The sequence below is a fragment of the Mercurialis annua genome, linkage group LG1-X (assembly GCF_937616625.2).
Source record: "Mercurialis annua linkage group LG1-X, ddMerAnnu1.2, whole genome shotgun sequence".
Classification (NCBI taxonomy): Eukaryota; Viridiplantae; Streptophyta; class Magnoliopsida; order Malpighiales; family Euphorbiaceae; genus Mercurialis; species Mercurialis annua.
In genome coordinates this window covers 28,876,890-28,897,722 of record NC_065570.1, presented here as the reverse complement: position 1 = coordinate 28,897,722, position 20,833 = coordinate 28,876,890, and positions in this window count along the sequence as shown.

Genomic DNA, 20,833 nt, shown 5'->3' with positions numbered 1-20,833 from the left:
GCTTTGGATATGCTTGTGCTTTACTTGGTATTGTGCTAGTCTTATGTGGTGTCTAGTACTCTCTAGAGTTAGAGGTTGATTTTAATACTAGTTTATACTCTGTTCTTAGACTCGTCGACTACTCGTGCTTCGGAGTCGAATCAGGTATTGTCGCTTGCCAGGTTTTCACGTGGATTAGCAAGCTGTGAGTTTGTAGTGCTATTTACCGCTTTATTAAGTACCGCATTGTATTTTAATATTATAAATGCTTTTGAACTGTTTTTACGGATTATGGATCTGGATTGGAACGAGCTACTCGATAGGCTTGTATCGAGACTGTGTGCACCGGTAAGAACTCTGGGAAACGGTAGACTAATGTTTTGCTTACGCTGGTATATATATATGACGAGGATTTGTTCCCGTCCACTCTGGGTTTATCAGTATGCTATGTCATACTTACGCTGGGATCATTTCAATACTGTTTTCCATAATCATATTATATTAGTATAAACTTTTTTGATTTAAGGGTTTTACACTTAATAAATGTAAATAGTATTGCGAACTCATCTCAGTATATCTGACCCCGTTGTTTTCCCAAATTTTCCAGGTTTATGATTTAAAAGCTGGTCCACTCCAATTCTTTTGATTCCTCGGAGGTTTTTATGTTATTAAACTAGTTTCTGTTTTCGAACTCTTAGACCGCAGTAGGACTAGTTTATTTATTACATTTAATATTACACTTTGGGTTTGTCGATATATTCGATTATTTATTATTAGCTTGTTACACTGGAATATTTTTTTATTATATTAGAACTGTATTATAAATTGCTAGACTTAGGTTGGAGTCTCGGTTGCCCCCGAGCAGTTTTCTGCAGGTTAAATGTTTATTTGATTTCCGCGAGGCTTGCTACGGGTTTCGGTACAACCATACCCATACCCTAGCGCCGGTCACGAATCATGAAATTGGGTCGTGACAGTACCATAGGGTTGTAGCATTAAGACTATTAATCCTAGTAGTTGACCAAGAATAAGAAGTCAAAGAAGAAGCATGAAGAAATATATCTACGGTATAGATAGAAGAAAGAAGTAACGATGTCAAGAAGATGACAAAAGGTAGAAGAATATAGATGAGATGAAGTGAAAAATGTAAATAAGAAGTTAAGGACGAGTATAATCTAAAGGTTAATACTAAGGTCAACATTTAAGTTTCGAAAGATGGACTGCAATGAGACAAATAGTAAGATATTCACTTGAAGGAGGAAGAGATGTCGAAAGAAGATTAGGGTGAAATGGTTGTTAAGTGCCAAATAAGGCAACTAGGATTCGAATATCGTAAAGGATTGTTTACGTTTGTGATAAGTATAAGCAAAGGATTTCGCAAAAGTGCGAATAGAAACTGGGCAAATAAGAGAATGGATTAACGAATCAGAAGATCAGTGGAAGATGTACGTAATAAATGAAGGTGATTACAGTGACAACATTGTTAAAGGCAAAACATAACAACAAAAGTTAAAAGAATCGAGGATCCTTATGGGAATAAGGAAACGAAGTACATTGGGTTAATTCGGGAGTAAAACTCCAACGTAGCAACAATCGTTGCCCCCTCTAGTACGAAGATCGTATATGCAATAGTTGCGCCTGAACCAAAAAGTTTGTAAAGAGATTAAATGTCTTTTTCCTATAGGATATTAAACATGAATGTATGGACAACTGCGGTATAAAGAGACATAATGTAAGACTAACAATCTTCAAAAGATGATAGCAAGGATCTTAAGAGGAAGTAAAGGACAAGATAACAAAGACAATTATCAAAGATTATGTAGAATAAAGAATAGAACACATTGGTAAAAAGAAAGAAAAAACTAAAAGTTTTAAGAATGGTGTAGCACACTTAAGAAAAGGAAGTAGATCAATAAATATACAATGAGTAAAGGAGTATACGAGAAGTAAAGACGCAAAAAGAAGATCAAAGTAACCCTTACAAGGAAAACAAAACCCTTATGAGGATACATCATGAGAATTCACCTCATGAAGGACCGTGTTAAAGCGAAATAACGAGATAAAAGAGGATGGTGGATAATGGGATTAGATTCCCAACACCACGACAAATAGCAATCGAATAATGACAACAGTAACACGAAAGAAACTACGTAAGTAGTGAAGTCCGAGTTAGTTGAATGTCCACATCATTTAATAAGGAATGATGATAGGATTAAACGTGTTAGATAGAGGAAAAGAATTAAGAACAGAAAGTCATAAGTACATATGAACATGATAAATATCATTATAAGAGAAAAATTAAGAGGTGCATACTAATGGATTATCTACATCATTCGACTACAAATGAACCAGCTTAAGAATGGAGACTATCGTTACTAGTAATAAAACATTACTAGAACAAATCAATATTAAATAATAATATTAAACTAAGAGTTTAATTACAAGGATAAAAAATATCGTTTTTGGATATAAAACATCATTAAGATGAACTACAATTGGACATCAGTAAGGAACTGAAAGTTCAATTATAGGACAAGAGTTCATAGTGCAGTATAGCAGATAGAGAACGGATAAAAGAGTAATACATCCAAGATATATGAGAAGAAGATCATATAAGGGAATAATCATATGAAGATTGTCAATAACGATTGACGTTATTGTACAAGAAATACAAAACCAGAATAATAATTCCACGTGCCGACAAGCATCGTGGAATGAATATAAAATACTTGTTACAAAGGAAATTCAAGAAATTAAGAGATCAAGATAAATCAACGAGTTATATGAAAATTCGAGGACGAATTTTTATAAGGGGGGAAGAATGTAATACCCCAAATGATTAAATTGTCTAATTGGACCACGTGTCCAGTGTTGAGTCGACGGAGTAGCAATATCGGAAGAACTTTCGAGAAATTAAGATAAATATAAAATTCTAGCAGGACGGTTCGAAAAGATTATTGAGAGAAAATTAATATTATATTTCAATTCTAAAGTTGGAATTGGAATTAGAAAGGAATAATGTCAAGAAAAGTCCCAAATTAGAGTTCAGGGACTAAAGTGGTAATTTAGCCATATAAATCCCGAAGTGAAGATTATTTCGCCAAGCTCCGCGAAATGTTTTATAGTATTTGTGGTAAAAGTTTCGGGTCAATCGCGGACCTTTAAAAATTGGACGCAGATGCGTCTTGGGCTAAAATGTAATTTTTGAAAAGTTCAAGGGCTAAAGTGCAAATTAGCCAATTAAGCCTCGAGATTAGTAATTAGAGGATTTTGACGGAAAATAATAATTTTAAGTTAGTATTATTTATAAGGATATAAATAATACGTATATGATATAGTTATAAGGATAATTTAACCATTTGGTTAAATTAGAAAGTTTAAAAGAGAAATGGTTTAAGTTAAGGAAATGAAGGATCAAAGTGGTAAATTAGCCAACATATATATATAAAAAGAAAGAAGGAATCAGATGATTCCAGAGAAGGTGAAAGGGAGAAACAGAGAAATGAAAAAAAATGTGACGATTGATTACGATCCGCCGCGGTTTTCCCGTTTCTCGTCCAAATCGAGTGTTCTGTATATCGATTCGTTCAGAATTCGATTCTCTATCGTTTATAAGCTTCAAATTGAGGTAAGCTTGACTTTTATTGAGAGAATTGGTAAATAAGGGTTATTTCGTTTTAACGAATTAAATGAATCGTAATCGCGTTTCTATAGTCGTTTTTGGTGAGAATTGAATTGGAATATGTGTTAAAATGGAGTGGGAGCATATCGGGAGTGTCGGCGAGCGGCGAAGTGCCCGGAAAATGGATTTTCCGGGAGCTGAGTGGGGTGTGCGAACACACACCGCAGTGTGCGATCGCACACATGGTGTGCGAACGCACACCGGACCGTGCGAACGCACGAGATCTTTCATGCGCTCGCACAGCCAGCTACCGCGCCTGTTTGAATATTTTGATCCGTTTTGACCTAGATTTCCGACTTCAAGTATGTCGGACATTAAAAGTAAATTACGGACCCCGAAAACGAGAAATTTGGATATCGAACATAACGAGTTTGATTAGGGTTTCGGGATATAAGAAGCCTAATTTTAAGAATCGATGAATAAGAGATATATCGAATATCTTGATTAGGTATTAGAATACGATTAAATTTAAAAATCGTATTTGAAATACGATTATATTAACCTAAGTTTATAACTTAGGATTTTAATGCTAAGTTCACGTTTATGAATTAAACATACGTATGATGTAAATAGGAAATGGATGTATCGACAAGCTATCAGGCCGTCGAGTTGGAGTAGCTACGAGACCAAACGACGCACGGAATCTACGTGTTCAAGCGACAATTATGCAGTTTTGGATAGCGGTCACTGTGAGTGGCAATTTACTTTTGCGTATTATTATGAAAGATATTTTTATTCCTTATTAGTATTATTATCCGTATATCATATTTATATGAACTGTTATATGAGATGATAGGTTGATGAATTTGATTATATAGATGTTGTGTATTCGTTGTTTGGAAGATGAGTGTCTAATGTGCAGTTTAAAGAGACCAACTACCTATTGGGTGTCAATAGGCTGCGTGATCATTAGTGAGTTAGTCTAGAGTGCCCGACATTTAATACGATACGAATACGATACCATACGAGGGTGAACTTGGTTACAGTTTAACCTAAGCCCCGTATCTAGTGGGCTGGGCCCACCAGTGGGTTAGACCCACCAGTGAGTTGGACTCACACTTTAAGTTTCGATACGAGAGAGCACTCGGCTACGGTGTAGTCTGGAGTCCCCGTATCTAATGAGTTGGACTCACACTTTGAAATTAATAATGTTTGCTTGTATCATAAATTTATATGCGTATTAATCGTGTGACGCTATATTTTGATAATACCATAAGTAACTTGCAAACTCACTCAATATTTTCCCAAATACTGACCCCTCACTTTTATGTTTGCAGGTAGACAGATTCGGATCAGACAAACTATCTCGATTGTGTCAGAAGTCATTGGACTTGCACAAGTATGAGTTCCTAGAGCTACAGTAGTCAGTAGTTGTCAGTATTAGATAGACGCTTTAGCTTCAAATGGTATTTTATGTTGTAAACTTTGATAAGATACTTTAATATCTATAAGTATATTATTTAAAAGAGTTCTTCCGAAAATGTATTAATATATATCATATATTATACTTTTATTTACGAAAAATTAATAGTGGTTTTAGGCTTGCTACGGGTTTCGGAGCTACCACTCCCATTCCCTAGCGCCGGTCTCGGCTCAATAAGTTGGGTCGTGACAGACAGAGTGCGGCGGCGGCCCGCGGAGGTGGTGCCGGAAATGATTTATTTTAATTTAATTAGTTTACTATAATTAGGTCTAATTAATTGATTTTGATAAAAAAAATTAATTAAAATTAATTAGGAAGAAGAGTATGAAATAGTACAAAAAATAATATAAGTGTAAATTTGGTAAGTATTTTATAAGTTAATGGTATTTTTGAACTTTTTATGAGGGTGAAATAATACAAAAAAATTTAAATATGAATTTCGTAAGTATTTTAAAAATTAAGAGTGATTTTGAACTTTTTTTTTCTAATGCCACATCACCCATTTAACGTCCCTTAGTCAACGTTATGAACGTTTGGAGTTTTTTGTGCGATTTTAGAATTGTGAGGATATATTTGTGCCAAAGATAAGTCAAGGCGATGTCTTGTACTTTTAGTAAACTTGGAGGATTTTTATGTACCTTTGGCGTTGATAAAAAGGTGAAACGTTTGGATTGGTTTCGAAATGTTTGAAAACGTTTCGATTAAGTCGCTAAAAATGGGAAACGTTTGGATTTGTTTCATAACGTCTTAAACGTTTTGATTGGTTTCGTAACATTTTAAATGTTTGACTTAAATCACTAAAAAGGTGAAACGTTTGGATTTGTTCCGTTATGTTTGTAAACGTGTGGCTGAAATCGCTAATTAGATGAAATGTTTGGATTTGTTTCGTAACGTTTTAAACGTTCGGCTTAAATCGCCAAAAAGGTGAAACGTTTGGATTTGTTTCGTAACGTTTGTAAACGTTTGGCTTTAATCGCTAAAAAAATGAAACGTTTCGATTTGTTTCTTAACGTTTTAAATATTTGGATTGGTTTCGTAACATTGTAACCGTTTGGCATAAATTGCTAAAAAGGCGAAACATTTGGATTTGCTTCAAAACGTTTTAAACGTCTGGCTTAAATCGCTAAAATGGTGAAATGTCAGGATTTGTTTCGTAACGTTTTAAACGTTTGGATTGGTTTTGTAACGTTTTAAATGTTTGGCTTAAGTCGCTAAAAAGGGAAACGTTTGGATATGTTTCGTAACATTTGTAAACGTTTCGCTTAAATTGCTAAAAATGGGAAACGTTTGGATTTGTTTCGTAACGTTTTAAACATTTGTATTGGGTTCGTAACGTTTTAAACGTTTGTCTTAAATCGCTAAAAAGGTGAAATATTTGGATTTTTTCGAAACGTTTTAAATGTTCGGCTTAAATCGCTAAAAAGGTCAAATGTTAGGATTTGTTTCATGACGTTTTAAACGTTTGGATTCGTTTCGAAACGTTATAAACGTTTGGATAAAATTGCTAAAAAGCTGAAATGTTTGGATTTGTTTCGTAACGTTTGTAAATGTTTGGCATAAATTGCTAAAAAGGTTAAGCTTTTGGATTTGTTTCGTCACATTTTAAGCGTTTTAATTGGTTTCATAATGTTTTAAACATTTGGCTTAAATCGGTAAAAAGGTGAAACGTTTGAATTTGTTTTGAAACATTTTAAACGTACGGCTTAAGTAGCTAAAAATATGAAATGTTAGTATTTGTTTCATAACGCTTTAAACGTTTGGCTTAAATCGCTAAAAAGGTGAAACGTTAGGATTTGTTTCGTAATGTTTTAAATGTTTGGCTTAATTTGCTAAAAAGGAAAAACGATTAGATTTATTTCGTAAAGTTTTAGACGTTTGAATTGGTTTCGCAATGTTTTAAACGTTTGGCTTAAATCGCTAAATAGGAAAAAGGTTTGGATTTGTTTCATAACGTTTGTAAACATTTGGCTCAAATCACTAAATAGGCGAAACATTTGGATTTGTTTCGTAACGTTTGTAAACGTTTGGCTTCAATCGTTAAAAGGGTGAAACATTTGGATTTGTTTCTCAACGTTTTAAACGCTTAGATTGATTTTGTAACGTTTTAAACGTTTGGCTTAAAACGCTAAAAAGGGGAAACGTTTGGATTGGTTTTGTAACATTTGTAAACGTTTTGCTTAAATCGCTAAAAATGGAAAACGTTTGGATTTTTTCGTAACGTTTTAAATGTCTGAATTGCTTTCTCAACGTTTTTAACGCTTGACTTAAATTGATAAAAGGCAAAAGGTACTAAAAAACCCTTAAAGCTTATCCAAAAGTGCAAGACAATAACTTATTTTTGGCTCAAATAAACCCTCACAGTTCTAAAATCAAATAAAAAACACCTTCTATATATAAAGAAGGTTAAGTAGGTGACATGGCCCTAGGAAAAAGTTTAAAAATATCCATAATTTTTAAAATAGTAACCAAATTCATATTTGAAATTTTGTTGTATTATTCCTCCCTCATAAAAGGTTCAAAAATACCTTTAATTTATAATACATTGAATCAAACCCTCTTCTCCACTAATTTTAAAAATAAGAAATAAAAAATAAAATATATATTTTTGACCTATTTTCCGTCAACTTTTCTGACCCGCCGCTTTCTGTCATTGTCTTCTATTGAAGACTAGCCACCGCTGGGCTTCCAGTGGGGAAGACCGATTGTCTTCCCCAAAGGAAGACCAGCGGTGGCTAGTATTCCAATGGGAATGGCAGATTGTCTTCCCCAAAGGAAGACCATCGGTGGCTAGTCTTCCAATGGGAAAGACAGATCTATCTTCCCAAATCTTCCATGGGAAAAACGACCGTCTTCCTCAATGGAAGACCCGCGACCATTGGTTTTCCGACGGGGAAGACGATCTGTCTTCCCCAAAGACAAGCTGTAGCTGGCCTTCCATGGAAGACGAGCTGGTCGTCTCTCATGGAAGATGAGCTACTCATCTACGGAAGCGGGCGGTGACAGAGTGCGACGGCGGCCCAAGGAGGCAGTGCCGAAAATGATTAATTTAATTTTTTATTAATTAATTATAATTAGGTTTAATTATTGATGTTGATAAAATTAATCAAAGTTAATTAGGAAGAAGAGGGTGAAATAGTACAAAAATAATATAAGTATAAATTTGGTAAGTATTTTATAAATTAATGGTATTTTTGAACTTTTTATGAGGGTAAAATAATACAAAAAAATTGAAACATAAATTTGGTAAGTATTTTAAAAATTAAAAGTGTTGTTGAACTTTTTTTTCTAATGTCACGTCATCAATTTAACGCTACGAACGGTGGGACTTTTTTGTTCGATTTTATAAATGTAAGGATGTATTTGTGCTAAGTATAAGTTAGGGGATTGTCTAGTACTTTTGGGTAAACTTGGAGAGTTTTTTTGTACCTTTGGCCTTGATAAAAAGGTGAAATGTTTGCATTTGTTTCGTAAAGTTTGTAAACGTCTGGCTTAAATCTCAAAAAAGGAGAAACAATTGGATTTGTTTCGTAACGTTTTAAATGTTTTGATTGGTTTCATAACGTTTTTAATGTATGACTTAAATCGCTAAAAGATAAAGCGTTTAGATTTGTTCCATAATATTTGTAAACGTGTGGCTCAAATCGCTAAAAAGGTGAAATGTTTGGATTTGTCTCATAACGTTTTAAACGTTTGGCTTCAATTTCTAAAAAGGCGAAACGTCTGGATTTGTGTCGTAACGTTTGTAAACGTTTGGCTTAAATCGCTAAAAAGGTGAAACGTTTGGATTTGTTTCGTAACATTTTAAACGTTAGGATTGGTTTCATAACGTTTTAAACATTTGGCTTAAATTAAATCGCCACAATGATGAAACGTTAGGATTTGTTTGGTAACGTTTTAAATATTTGGATTGGTTTCGTAACAGTTTAAACTTTTCGCTTAAATCGCTAAAAAGATGAAACATTTGGATTTGTTTCCTTACGTTTGTAAACGTTTGGCTTAAATTGCTAAAGAGGTGAAGCGTTTGGATTTGTTTCGAAACGTTTTAAGCGTTTGGATTGGTTTCTTAACGTTTTAACCAATGTTTTTAAAACCGGACCGGAGATCGAACCGGCTTCGTCGGAGGTTCACGGTTCGACCGGTTCAACCGGGTTTAACCGGATTTTTTTATTATAATAAATATAAATTATTTAAATTTAAAATATGTATCATAACTATAAAATATGATAAAATGTTTAAATAAAATTATCTTTAAATAAAATTTATTATCAAATGTGTGAAATATAATAATAATTGATCAATATTTATATGTGTATAGAATAATTATATGTATGAGAAAAACTATAATTTTTCAAAAACATAACTTTTAATTTAACCTGTTATTATATTTTAATTTTAAAATAATTTATTATGAATATAATTATATAATAATATTCAAGAGATAAATATATAATTTTTAAATTTTAATAATTAATAATATTTAAATAAAAAAATATAATATAGTATGTTATAAATAAAAATATGATAATATATAAAAAACAATTATAATTTTTTTCATGTAAAATATAATTATAAATAATTAATATTTAAAAATATATTTTCTTGATTTATATTTAAGAGTATATAATAATATTAGAGAGAGTTGGTGTTTTTTTAGTGAAAATTTTATTTCATAAAAGTTAAAATGACATATGAGAGAGAAAATAGTAAGAGTAATTAATATGAGAGAGAAAAATCAATGCACATGGGTGAGAGAAAGAAAAGGCACACATGGTAGGGGCCACAAATGTACTTTCTAGCCAAAAAAAGTGTTTTTTTGTCTATTTTATTAAAAACCGGATTTGTCCGATTTTTGGGCAAAATCCGGTTTTTCCGGTCAAATCCGATTTTTGACCGGTTTTGACCGGTTTTTTAATATTCCGATTTTAATAAAAAACCGAACCGGATATCCAGCCGGTTCCCGGTTAATCCGGTCCGACCGGCCGGTCCGGTCCGGTTTTCAAAACATTGGTTTTAACGTGTGTCTTAAATCGCTAAAAAGGTGAAACATTTGGATTTGTTTCGAAACAATTTAAACGTTTTGATTATATCTCTAAAATGGTGAAATGTTAGGAGTTATTTCATATGGATTGGTTTGGTAACATTTTAAATGTTTGGCTTAAATCGCTAAAAAGGTGAAACGTTTGGATTTGTTTCGTAACGTTTGTAAAAATGTTTGGCTTAGATTGCTAAAAAGAGGAAACATTTGGATTTGTTTCGTAAAATTTTAAACGTATGGATTGGTTTCGTAACGTTTTAATCGTTAGGCTTAAATGGATAAAAGGTGAAATGTTTGGATTTATTTCGAAACGTTTTGAACGTTTATCTTAAATCGCTAAAAATGTGAAATGTTAAGATTTGTTTCGTAACGTCATAAACGTTTAGCTTAAATCGCTAAAAAGATAAAACTTTAGGATTTGTTTCGTAACGTTTTAAACATTTGGCTTAAACTGCGAAAAAGGTTATACGTTAAGATTATTCTCGTAACGATTTAAAAGTTTGGATTGGTTTCGTAACGTTTTAAACGTTTAGCGCTTAAATCGCTAAATAAGGGAAACACTTGGATTTGTTTTGTAACATTTTAAATGTTTGGCTTAAATAACTAAAAAGGTGAAATATTTTTTCATAAAGTTTTAAGCGTTCTGCTTAAATCGCTAAAAAGGTTTAGGATTAGTTTCGTAACGTTTTAAACGTTTGGCTTAAATCGCTAAAAAGGCAAAACGTTTGGATTTGTTTCGAAACGTTTTAAACGTCTGGCTTAAATCGCCAAAATGGTAAAACTTTAGGATTTGTTTCGTAACGTTTTAAACGTTTGGAATTGTTTTATAACGTTTTAAACGTTTGACATAAATCGCGAAAAAGGTGAAACATTTGGATTTGTTTTGTAGCGTTTGTAAACGATTGGATTAAATTGCTAAAGAGGTGAAACGTTTGGATTTGTTTCGTAAAGTTTGAATTGTTTGGATTGGTTTCGTAACGTTTAAATGTGTGGCTTAAATCGTTAAAAATGTTAAATGTTTGGATTTGTTTCGAAGCAATTTAAACGTTTGGCTTAAATCACTAAAAAGGTGAAATATTAGTATTTGTTTCATAACGTTTTAAACTTCTGGATTTGTTTCTTAACATTTTAAACGTTTAGCGCAAATCGCTAAAAAGGTGAATCGTTTGCATTTTTTTGTAATGTTTGTAAACGTTTGGCTTAAATTACCAAAAAGGTGAAATGTTTGGATTTGTTTCGTAACATTTTAAACGTTTGGATTGGTTTTATAATGTTTGAAACGTTTTTCTTAAATTGGTAAAAAGGGTAAACGTTTGGATTTGTTTCGAAATGTTTTAAATGTTTGGCTTAAATCACTAAAAAGGTGTAATGGTAAGATTTTTTTCGTAATGTTTGAAACGCTTGGCTTAAATCGCTAAAAAGATGAACGCTAGGATTTGTTTCGTAACGTTTTAAACATTTGGCTTAAATCGCTAAAAAGGTTAAACGTTAAGATTTGTTTCGTCACGTTTTTAACGTTTGGATTGGTTTTGTAAGGTTTTAAACGTCCGACTTAAATCGCTAAATACGGGAAATATTTGGATTTGTTTTGTAATGTTTTAAACGTTTGGCTTATATCACTAAAAAGGTGAAATGTTAGGATTTATTTCGTAATGTTTTAAACGTTTGGCTTAAATTGCTAAAAAGGTTGAGGATTTGTTTCGTAACGTTTTAAATGTTTGGCTTAAATCACAAAAACGTGAAACCTTAAGATTTGTTTCGTAACATTTGGATTTGTTTCGCAACCTTTTAAACGTTTGGCTTAAATCGCTAAAAGGTGAAACGTTTTGGATTTGTTTCGTAATGTTTGTAAACATTTGGCTTATCGCTGAAAAGGTGAAACGTTTGGATTTGTTTAGTAATGTTTTAAACCTTTGGATTGGTTTCGTAACATTTTAATTTTTTGGCTTAAATAACTAAAAAGGGGAAACGTTTGGATTTGTTCCTTAACGTTTGTAAACGTTTGGCTTCAATCGCAAAGAATGTGAAACGTTTGGATTTGTTTCGTAACGTTTGTAAACCTTTGCCTTAAATCTCAGCGAAACGTTTGGATTGGTTTTGTACAATTTAAACATTTGGATTGGTTTCGTAACGTTTTAAACGTTTGGCTTAAATCGCTAAAAAGGTGAAACATTTGGATTTGTTTTGTAACTTTTTAAACGTTTGGATTGATTTCGTAACATTTTAAACGTTTGGCTTAAATCGCTAAAAAGGGGAAACCTTTGGATTTGTTTTGTAATGTATGGCTTAAATCGCGTAAAAGGTGAAACGTTTGGATTTGTTTCGTAACGTTTGTAAACGTTTCGCTTAAATCGCTAAAAAGGGGAAACGTTTGGATTAGATTCGTAACCTTTTAAACGTTTGGATTGGTTTCGTAACGTTTTAAACGTTTGGCCTAAGTCGATAAAAAGGTGAAACGTTTGGATATGTTTTGTAATGTTGTATACGTTTGGCTAAAATCGCAAAAGTGAAAAATGTTTGAATTTTTTTCATAAGTTGTAAACGTTTGGATTGTTTTCGAAACGTTTTATACGTTTAGCTTATATCGCTAAAAAGGTGAAACGTTTCGATTTGTTTCGTAACATTTAAAAGTTTGCCTTAAATCGTAAAAAAAGTGAAAATTTAGGATTTGTTTTAAACGTTTTTCTTATATCGCTAAAAAGGTGTAACGTTTGATTTATTTAGTAACATTTATAAACGTTTGGCTGAAATCGCTAAAAGTGTGAAACGTTGGATTTGTATTGTATGGTTTTAAATGTTTAAATTTTTTTCGTAACGTTTTAAACGTTTGGCTAAAATTGATAAAAAGGTGAAACATTTGGATTTGTTTCGTAACGTTTTAAACGTTTGGATTGTTGTCGTAACATTTTTAATGTTTGGCTTAAATCGCTAAAAAGGTGAAACGTTTGGATTTGTTTCGTAACTTTTGTAAATGTTTGGTTTAAATCGCTAAAAAGGTGAAACGTTTGGTTTGGTTTTGTAACAATATAAACGTTTGGCTTAAAGCGCTAAAGAGGTGAAACGTTTGGATTTTTTGTAACATTTATAAACGTTTGGGTTAAATCGATAAAAAGGTAAAATGTTTGAATTTGTTTCGTACCGTATTAAACGTTTGGATTGGTTTCGTAACGTTTTAAACGTTTGCCTTATATCGCAAAAGAGTTGAAACATTTGGATTTGTTTCGTAACATTTGTAAACATTTGGCTTAAATCGCTAAAAAAGTCAAACGTTAGGATTTCTTTCGTAACATTTTAAACGTTTCGATTGGTTTTGTAACGTTTTAAACGTTTAGCTTAAATTGCTAAAAAGGTGAAACGTTTGGATTTTTTTTCGTAATGTGTGTAAACGTTTGGCTTAAATAGCTAAAAAGGTGAAACGTTTGGATTTGTTTCGTAATGTTTGTAAACGTTTGGCTTCAATCGCTAAAGAGGTGAAACGTTTTGATTTGTTTCATAACGTTTCAAACGTTTGGATTGGTTTCGTAACGTTTTAAACGTTTGACTTGAATCACTAAAAAGGTGAAACGTTTGGATTTGTTTCGTAACATTTGTAAACGTTTGGCTTATATCGCTAAAAAGGGGAAACGTTTGGATTTGTTTCGTAACGTTTCAAACGTTTGGATTGATTTGTGACGTTTTAAACGTTTGGCTTACTAAAATGGGGAAACGTTTGGATTTGTTTCTTGACGTTTGTAAACGTTTGGATTTGTTTCGTGACGTTTGTAAACATTTGGCTTAAATCGCTAAAAAGGTGAAACGTTTGGATTTGTTTCGTAACGTTTGTAAACGTTTGGCTTGATTGCTATAAAGGTGAAATATTTGGATTTATTTCTACAATTATAAATGTTTGGTTTGGTTTCTATAATATCTTGTGTTTTCCGTCGTGTTTTTGTTGAGTTTCTAATAAGTTTTTTGTTCGTTTGCGGGTCCGGATTATAATTGTGTTATATCCTGTGTTTTTCTTTCCGTAATTTTTCAATGCGTTTCTGGTTAGATTTATGATTCATTGGCGGGTTTGGGTTGATTTTGTGGGCCATTGCTCAATGGAGTTGTCACGACCCGAATTCCACCCTAATCCAAGTCACGACCGGCGCTAGGGAATGGGAATGGTTGTTCCGAAACCCGTAGCAAGCCTAGAACCTCTAGAAATTTTTCGCAAATATTATTAAAAGATCGCACCTCGCGTACGATCCGTTTTCAGAAAATACCGTTAAAACGTTTCTCTTTTAACAAAACACATTTCTGAAAACACACATATAGGCGAAATCTGGTTTTCAGAAGTACTGGTTGGATAACCTCGTTACAACCCTCGCTTCCTTTTGAAAACCTGGCGTGGTGATTACTGGAAAGCCAGGGACTTATCTTTCGCTTACCTTAACACACAGGCATCCCTGTTCCAGACCACACGCCACCGTTAATATGTTTAATAAAATAATGCGGACACCTCTGCGTCTCGCAACGGTGGTATTAAACATATTAAAACACACAGCGGACCGGTTACACATAGCCGGCGTATTTAAAACATACTGTTTTTGACCCTCACAAAAACACACGAGGCCGACTCGGTAACTACATATAATATACCACTAAGCAGCCACCCAGAAGGTATACACATGCACTAGATCCTATCAGAGTATCTAACAAAGGACTAGTGACACGGCTGCTGGCACATTACACTTATACTATTGCAGCATACTAAGAGTACAAAATCCTATGTACATTACCGAAGAAGAGCTTTCCTGAAGAAGGGATGTGGAAGCTCGACTGACCTCAAAGCTCGTTGCCTGAAAATTGGGAAACAACAACGGGGTCAGAAATATGATTATTTCTGAGTGAGTAAACAGTTTACAGATAAATACCAAAATCGCATTATATATATAAAACATTTATATATAAAATATGACCAATTACGTCGATCCATATGAAACCCTAGTTCACAAATGTCCTAACAGACACACTCATCTTACGAGCTTATGAACAACAGAATAAGGACCGTGAACTGAATCACTGCCGTCCAATTCTGTATCTCTGGTACCTGGACCGTAATCAGAAACTGCCTTCGCGGCTTATTCCGCGACCGTAACTGTATTACTGCCGTCTCAGGGTTTACCCGTGAAGTCAGGACATCTACTTTCCCAATGACTTACACGACATGCATACCTCTATACCTCGACAGAAGTACATCTAAATATCGGTGTTGGTGATCACGCAACCCTATTGCTGCCCAATAGGTAGCTCGTTCCAATGGACCTTTCTTTGCTATTTTATACTACTGCGATTTATGGATTTAAAACAATTGAATAATGATATTCAAAAGTAAACACATAAACTCACAGTACTGCTAAGTTACTACTTAGCACCGCCGTATGTGTGACAGACTCCCTGGAGTCCTGGTCTGACTGCTGGACAGCTAGTCCGATCAAACATACAAATAACACAAGACAATACATCAATACTCATTTCTGGTATAAACATCTAGGTCCTGAAACCTAGGTTTAATCTAACATATAACACATAGCACGTATGGTCCTTTTCTTTTTAAAAACCATTTGAATCGTTTTCACCTTAAGAAAACGTTTAGACTTCACTCTAGAAGTCATTTTAGGTATAACAATACCTAATTAAAATCATTTACTAGCATCGACTTGATTGCCAAAGCCATTCACAGTCGACTACTAATTATTTAGCAACATCGTTTGCTAAATCTTTTAAACTGGTTAAACGTCGACTTTAACTCTTTTAAAGTCCTTTTTAAACGTTTAACTTTACTTTTAAAATCATATTTTAAAAGTCTTTAGCTTAGGTTTAAAAACTCTTTTCACTTTCTTTCAAAAGAAGTTATCGTTTTTAAACGTTTTAGTTCGACGAAACTACGTTAAACAGATAGGGCAAAAAGCACCAAAAAAATTTCCCCCTTCAGCGTCGGCGTGGTGCACGTTCGTGCACCATTGTGCACGGTCGTGCACCCTGTATGGTGCACGTTCGTGCACCTTATGTGCACGTCCGTGCACCAACGTGCACAGCCCCGGGGAAACTCGATTCCCGGGGCATTCCGACGTGTTTCAATTTCATTTTTCCGCTCCTAACACGTATACACAATCCAATATATCCAAATTCACATTCGAATCGTAAAAATAATAGGTATACGTTCGATTCGATACGGTAACCGTTTATAAACGAATATATATTCGAAATATATCGAAATATATCAAAATAAACGTTCAATACAGGATTAGTACCTCGATTACTTGAGTAATCATCGAAGAAACAGAGTTAGAATCGAGAAACGGACGAAACGGATCGAAGCCCTAATGTTTGCCGTTGCCACTGGAGCTAAGCAGCTCAATATCATTTGCTTAAATGAAGCAAATGAATTCCTGGGTTATAATCTGAACCCAAATCACATATATATAATAATGGTTAAAGTGCGTTTCAGTACTAGCTCAATCATGCACTTTAAACCAACTTCTAAACTAGTCGTCCATAGCCCAAACGGAAACGACTTTTGAATTTCGTGAAAATTTACCCAAAAATCCTATAAAATATAATAAGAATGAAAATATAATTTTTATTCTTATCCGACTTATATTTTATCTTTAATAAATCTCTGAAGATTTATTAGGTCCAAATCTGTCCCACTTGATTAAACTTTCTACGTCCAAATTTCATGAAATTTTGACGATAGCTTCGTCAAATTATTTCGCGAATAATGACACCAAAATTATTCGCTCGGGACTTATATATTATTTTATTTCAATTTGGACTAGCGAATAATACTTAATTAGTTTATAATTAAAACTAATTAAAATAATAAATTCAGGGGCTAAACAATACCTTTTCCAAACTTGATCCCCACATCACACCGCCTCATTCATCCTTTTCTTTCTTATTTATTTTGTTTTAAATTTTAATATATATATATATATATATATATTTATATATATATTAACTTATTTTCTTTAATAACTCGTCGAGACTTCTGAGTTTCGACATTTTAAATTTCGGGGTTTTATCCGAAATATTAAACTCTCCGATAAGAGTGGTATATTGATATATTAATAATCAATATATTTTTATCTTACGACTCCAGTCGTATTTCTTATTCGATTAGTCCCGTTCATATCCCTTTATTAAAATTTAAATACCCGATTAAAATTTTAAACTTCTATTATTACGATATATTTTTAGGGATACTTATAAATTAAATTTACGCTTCAATTTAATTTACGTATTCCCGGCTAATAAAATCCTTACATGTGGCTTATAAAAATACGGGGTATTACAGGAGTCTTTCTTGGGCCCAAGTCTTGTATTAAAGACTTTTCATCACCTGGTGATGAAGTGCACGTCCATGCACTCGATAATCAACTAGCAGGTCTTTAAATAGACATGCTATTTGACGGATTCTGTTTCTTACGTTCTTTTTGTGCAAACCCTGAATTAAACATAAAACCTAGCCGACTCCCTCTTATTCCAACTCTCACAGATCATAACTTCTCATCCTTCCTATCACTAGTAGTTCCGGTAAGTCTTTAGCATCCTTTTCCTTGTTTATTATTCGATATCGTCTCGCCGTTCGTATTTGGGTTCGTTCATTATTTGGCTTCAATCACTACATTTGGATTTGTTTTGTAACATCTGTAAACGTTTAGCTTAAATTGCTTAAAAGTGGAAACGTTTGGATTTGTTTCATAACGTTTTAATCGTTTGGATTTGTTTTGTAACGTTTTAAACGTTTGGCTTAAATCGCTAAAAAGGTGAAACATTTGGATTTTTTTCTTAACATTTCTATATGTTTGGCTTAAATTTCTAAAAAGACAAAACGTTTAGATGTGTTATGTAACATTTTAAATGTTTGGATTGGTTTCGTAATGTTTTAAACGTTTGTCATAAATTGCTAAAAAGGTGACACGTTTGGATTTGTGTCGTAACGTTTGTAAACGTTTGACTTAAATTGCTAAAAAGGAGAAATATCGTTTCGTAGCGTTATAAACGTTTAGCTTAAATCGCTAAAAAGGTGATTCATTAGGATTTGTTTTATAAATTTTTAAACGTTTGGGTTGATTTCGTAACATTTTAAACGTTTGGCTTAAATTGCAATAAAGGGGTAACGTTTGGATTTGTTTCATAATGTTTGGGTTAAATCGCTAAAAAGGAGAAACTGTAATACCCCAAAATAATTAATTAGCTAATTGGACCACGTGTCCAGTTTTGAGTCGCAGAAGTGACGATATCGGAAAGTTTTCCGATAAATAAGTTTTAGCAGGTCGGTTTTAGAAAAGATTATTACGGAGAAAATTTATATTATATTTCAATTCTAAAGTTGGAATTGGAATTTAATAGAAAAATGGCAAGAAAAGTTCAAAAATAGGTATAGGGACCAAAGTGGTAATTTAGCCACTTTATGTCGAAAATAGAAATATTGGATTTTGACGGGAAAGTGTTAATATCGGGCTTTGTATTATTTATAGGATATAAATAATACGTATAAGTCGTAATAAAAGAGGTTAACGATTTAGCTATGGACTAAATCGTACGATTGAAAAGTTTAAAAGATAAATGATAAGAAACAAAAAGAACGAGGACTCAAGTGAGCTTTTAACCAAATCATATATAATTAAGGAATTATGAATGAAGAAGAAGAATCAGAGTCCAGAAGCTTCATTCGTTCGATATCGTCGTTTCGCCGCCGTTTCTCCGTACGACGTCCGATTCGCGTGATTCAAGCGGCGATTTCTTCAGAATTGAAAACTCTATCATCCTTGGGAATCAAATCAAGGTAAATATCTCGAAAATTGGTGCAATAATCGAGTTTTGTTGGCTGTTTTAATGAGATTATGATTTAAGCATGAATTTGACGTTTTTGGGTTTATTATGGCGTTTTTGAAGAAACCGAGATATGGGTATTGAGGGTGGGTATGTTTAGCACGTCGGGATTGTGGCGAAACCCCGGAAAATCTGATTTCCGGGGCTGTGCACGTGGTACACGACCGTGTACCACGGGTGCACGAACGTGTACTAGAAGTACACGAACGTGCACCTAGCAAGGTACACGATCGTGTACTGATGTACACGAACGTGTACTTTTCATGGTACACGAACGTGTACAATAAGTAAACGAACGTGTACCCCTGAGGTGCACGAACGTGTACTCAGTTGCACGATCGTGCACCCACCAAAACGCACACCCGTGCACCCCAACTCGCCTCCACACGTATGCAAACCGAAATTGACCTAGGCATTCGACGTTTTGAGTAATTTGACTCTAAAGGACGGGTTTCGGACTTTGAGAATCATTAATCTCGAGATTAGCTCGACGTTTTAGATAAATAATAATAATGGGAAACGTCAAGGACGTTAGGCGATTCTCAATTATGAGAAATAGTATTCGCTAAGTCGTCTATACGACTAGAGATATCGAATACGTAAATAAGTGTAAAACAAAACTAAATCTTAAAACTTAAAAGTATTATACGTATAAGAATACGAGAATCACGTCTAACTATTAACGATTTAACAGACGTGTCAGCGAGTAGTGGAATCAATAGAAGCGGACTAGCGAGAGCGTACTATCAGATCGATCATATCATTTCTTGTATTGCGGTCACTGTGAGTTGTATTTTACTTTTGTGTATTATCAATTGATACTATTTTGGTATTATTATCTATATGTTGTTGATATGCATCGCACTATATATATTTGAATTATTGATATGTTATATGTTTTGAATGAGTTTTTACGTATAAGGACTTAGTATACGATCCAACGAAACTAGCTACCTATTGGGTGTCAATAGGCTGTGTGATCACCAGTAATGTGTCAGTCTAGCGTGTCTGACTAAGAGGTACGATTTGATATGCATGGATGATATGATTATGAAAGTTAGAATATGAATTTGATACGAGAGTGAACTCGGTTAAAATAACCTGAGCCCCACGAGAGTGAACTCGGTTAGAGTAACCTGAGCCCCGTATCTAGTGCCACTTTGGGATTAAGAGATATGTCCTGACTGACGTGGTTGAACGTGAACGCTCCCGGGTCAGACTATTGGAATTAGTATGATTAGAATAATAGTGAGTTACGTTATGTTTCAGGATTTTAGTTTCGAAAGGATCGAGTACTTGTTCATATGTATTTTTGTATTAATGTTGATTTAAAATGCGATGCTATGTTTCTATAATAGTACCGTTAGTAAATGCATACTCACTCAGTATTTTCCCAAATACTGACCCCTCACCTTTGATGTCTTTCAGGTGCTTAGCTTGTGGACTTAGCTAGAGGCCAATTTTGAAGTCCAGAAGTCAGCTGTATATGTTAGTTTATGACTTCTGTGAATGCTGCAGTAGTGGTCCTGTGTCGATAGTATAGTAGCCTAGACAACAGTTCATTTTGATTGTATATATTAACTGCTGTTATTGTTTTATATGCTTTTTGATAGGCTATGTGTTTAGTATGTGATCCACGGCCCCAGATGCCGGTGTGATGTTTTGAGACACTAACTGATGTATATAGTACCGCGAGGCCAGTTCGTACGGGGTACGGTAACTAGAGCCCGAGAGGTTTTGAAACAGTTAGTGTAAATGTATGATTATATGTTATATATGTATATTTGCTTCTGTTGTTTGATATTGTTTGTTTATATTATATTTGCGAAAAATTAATTGTGATTTTAGG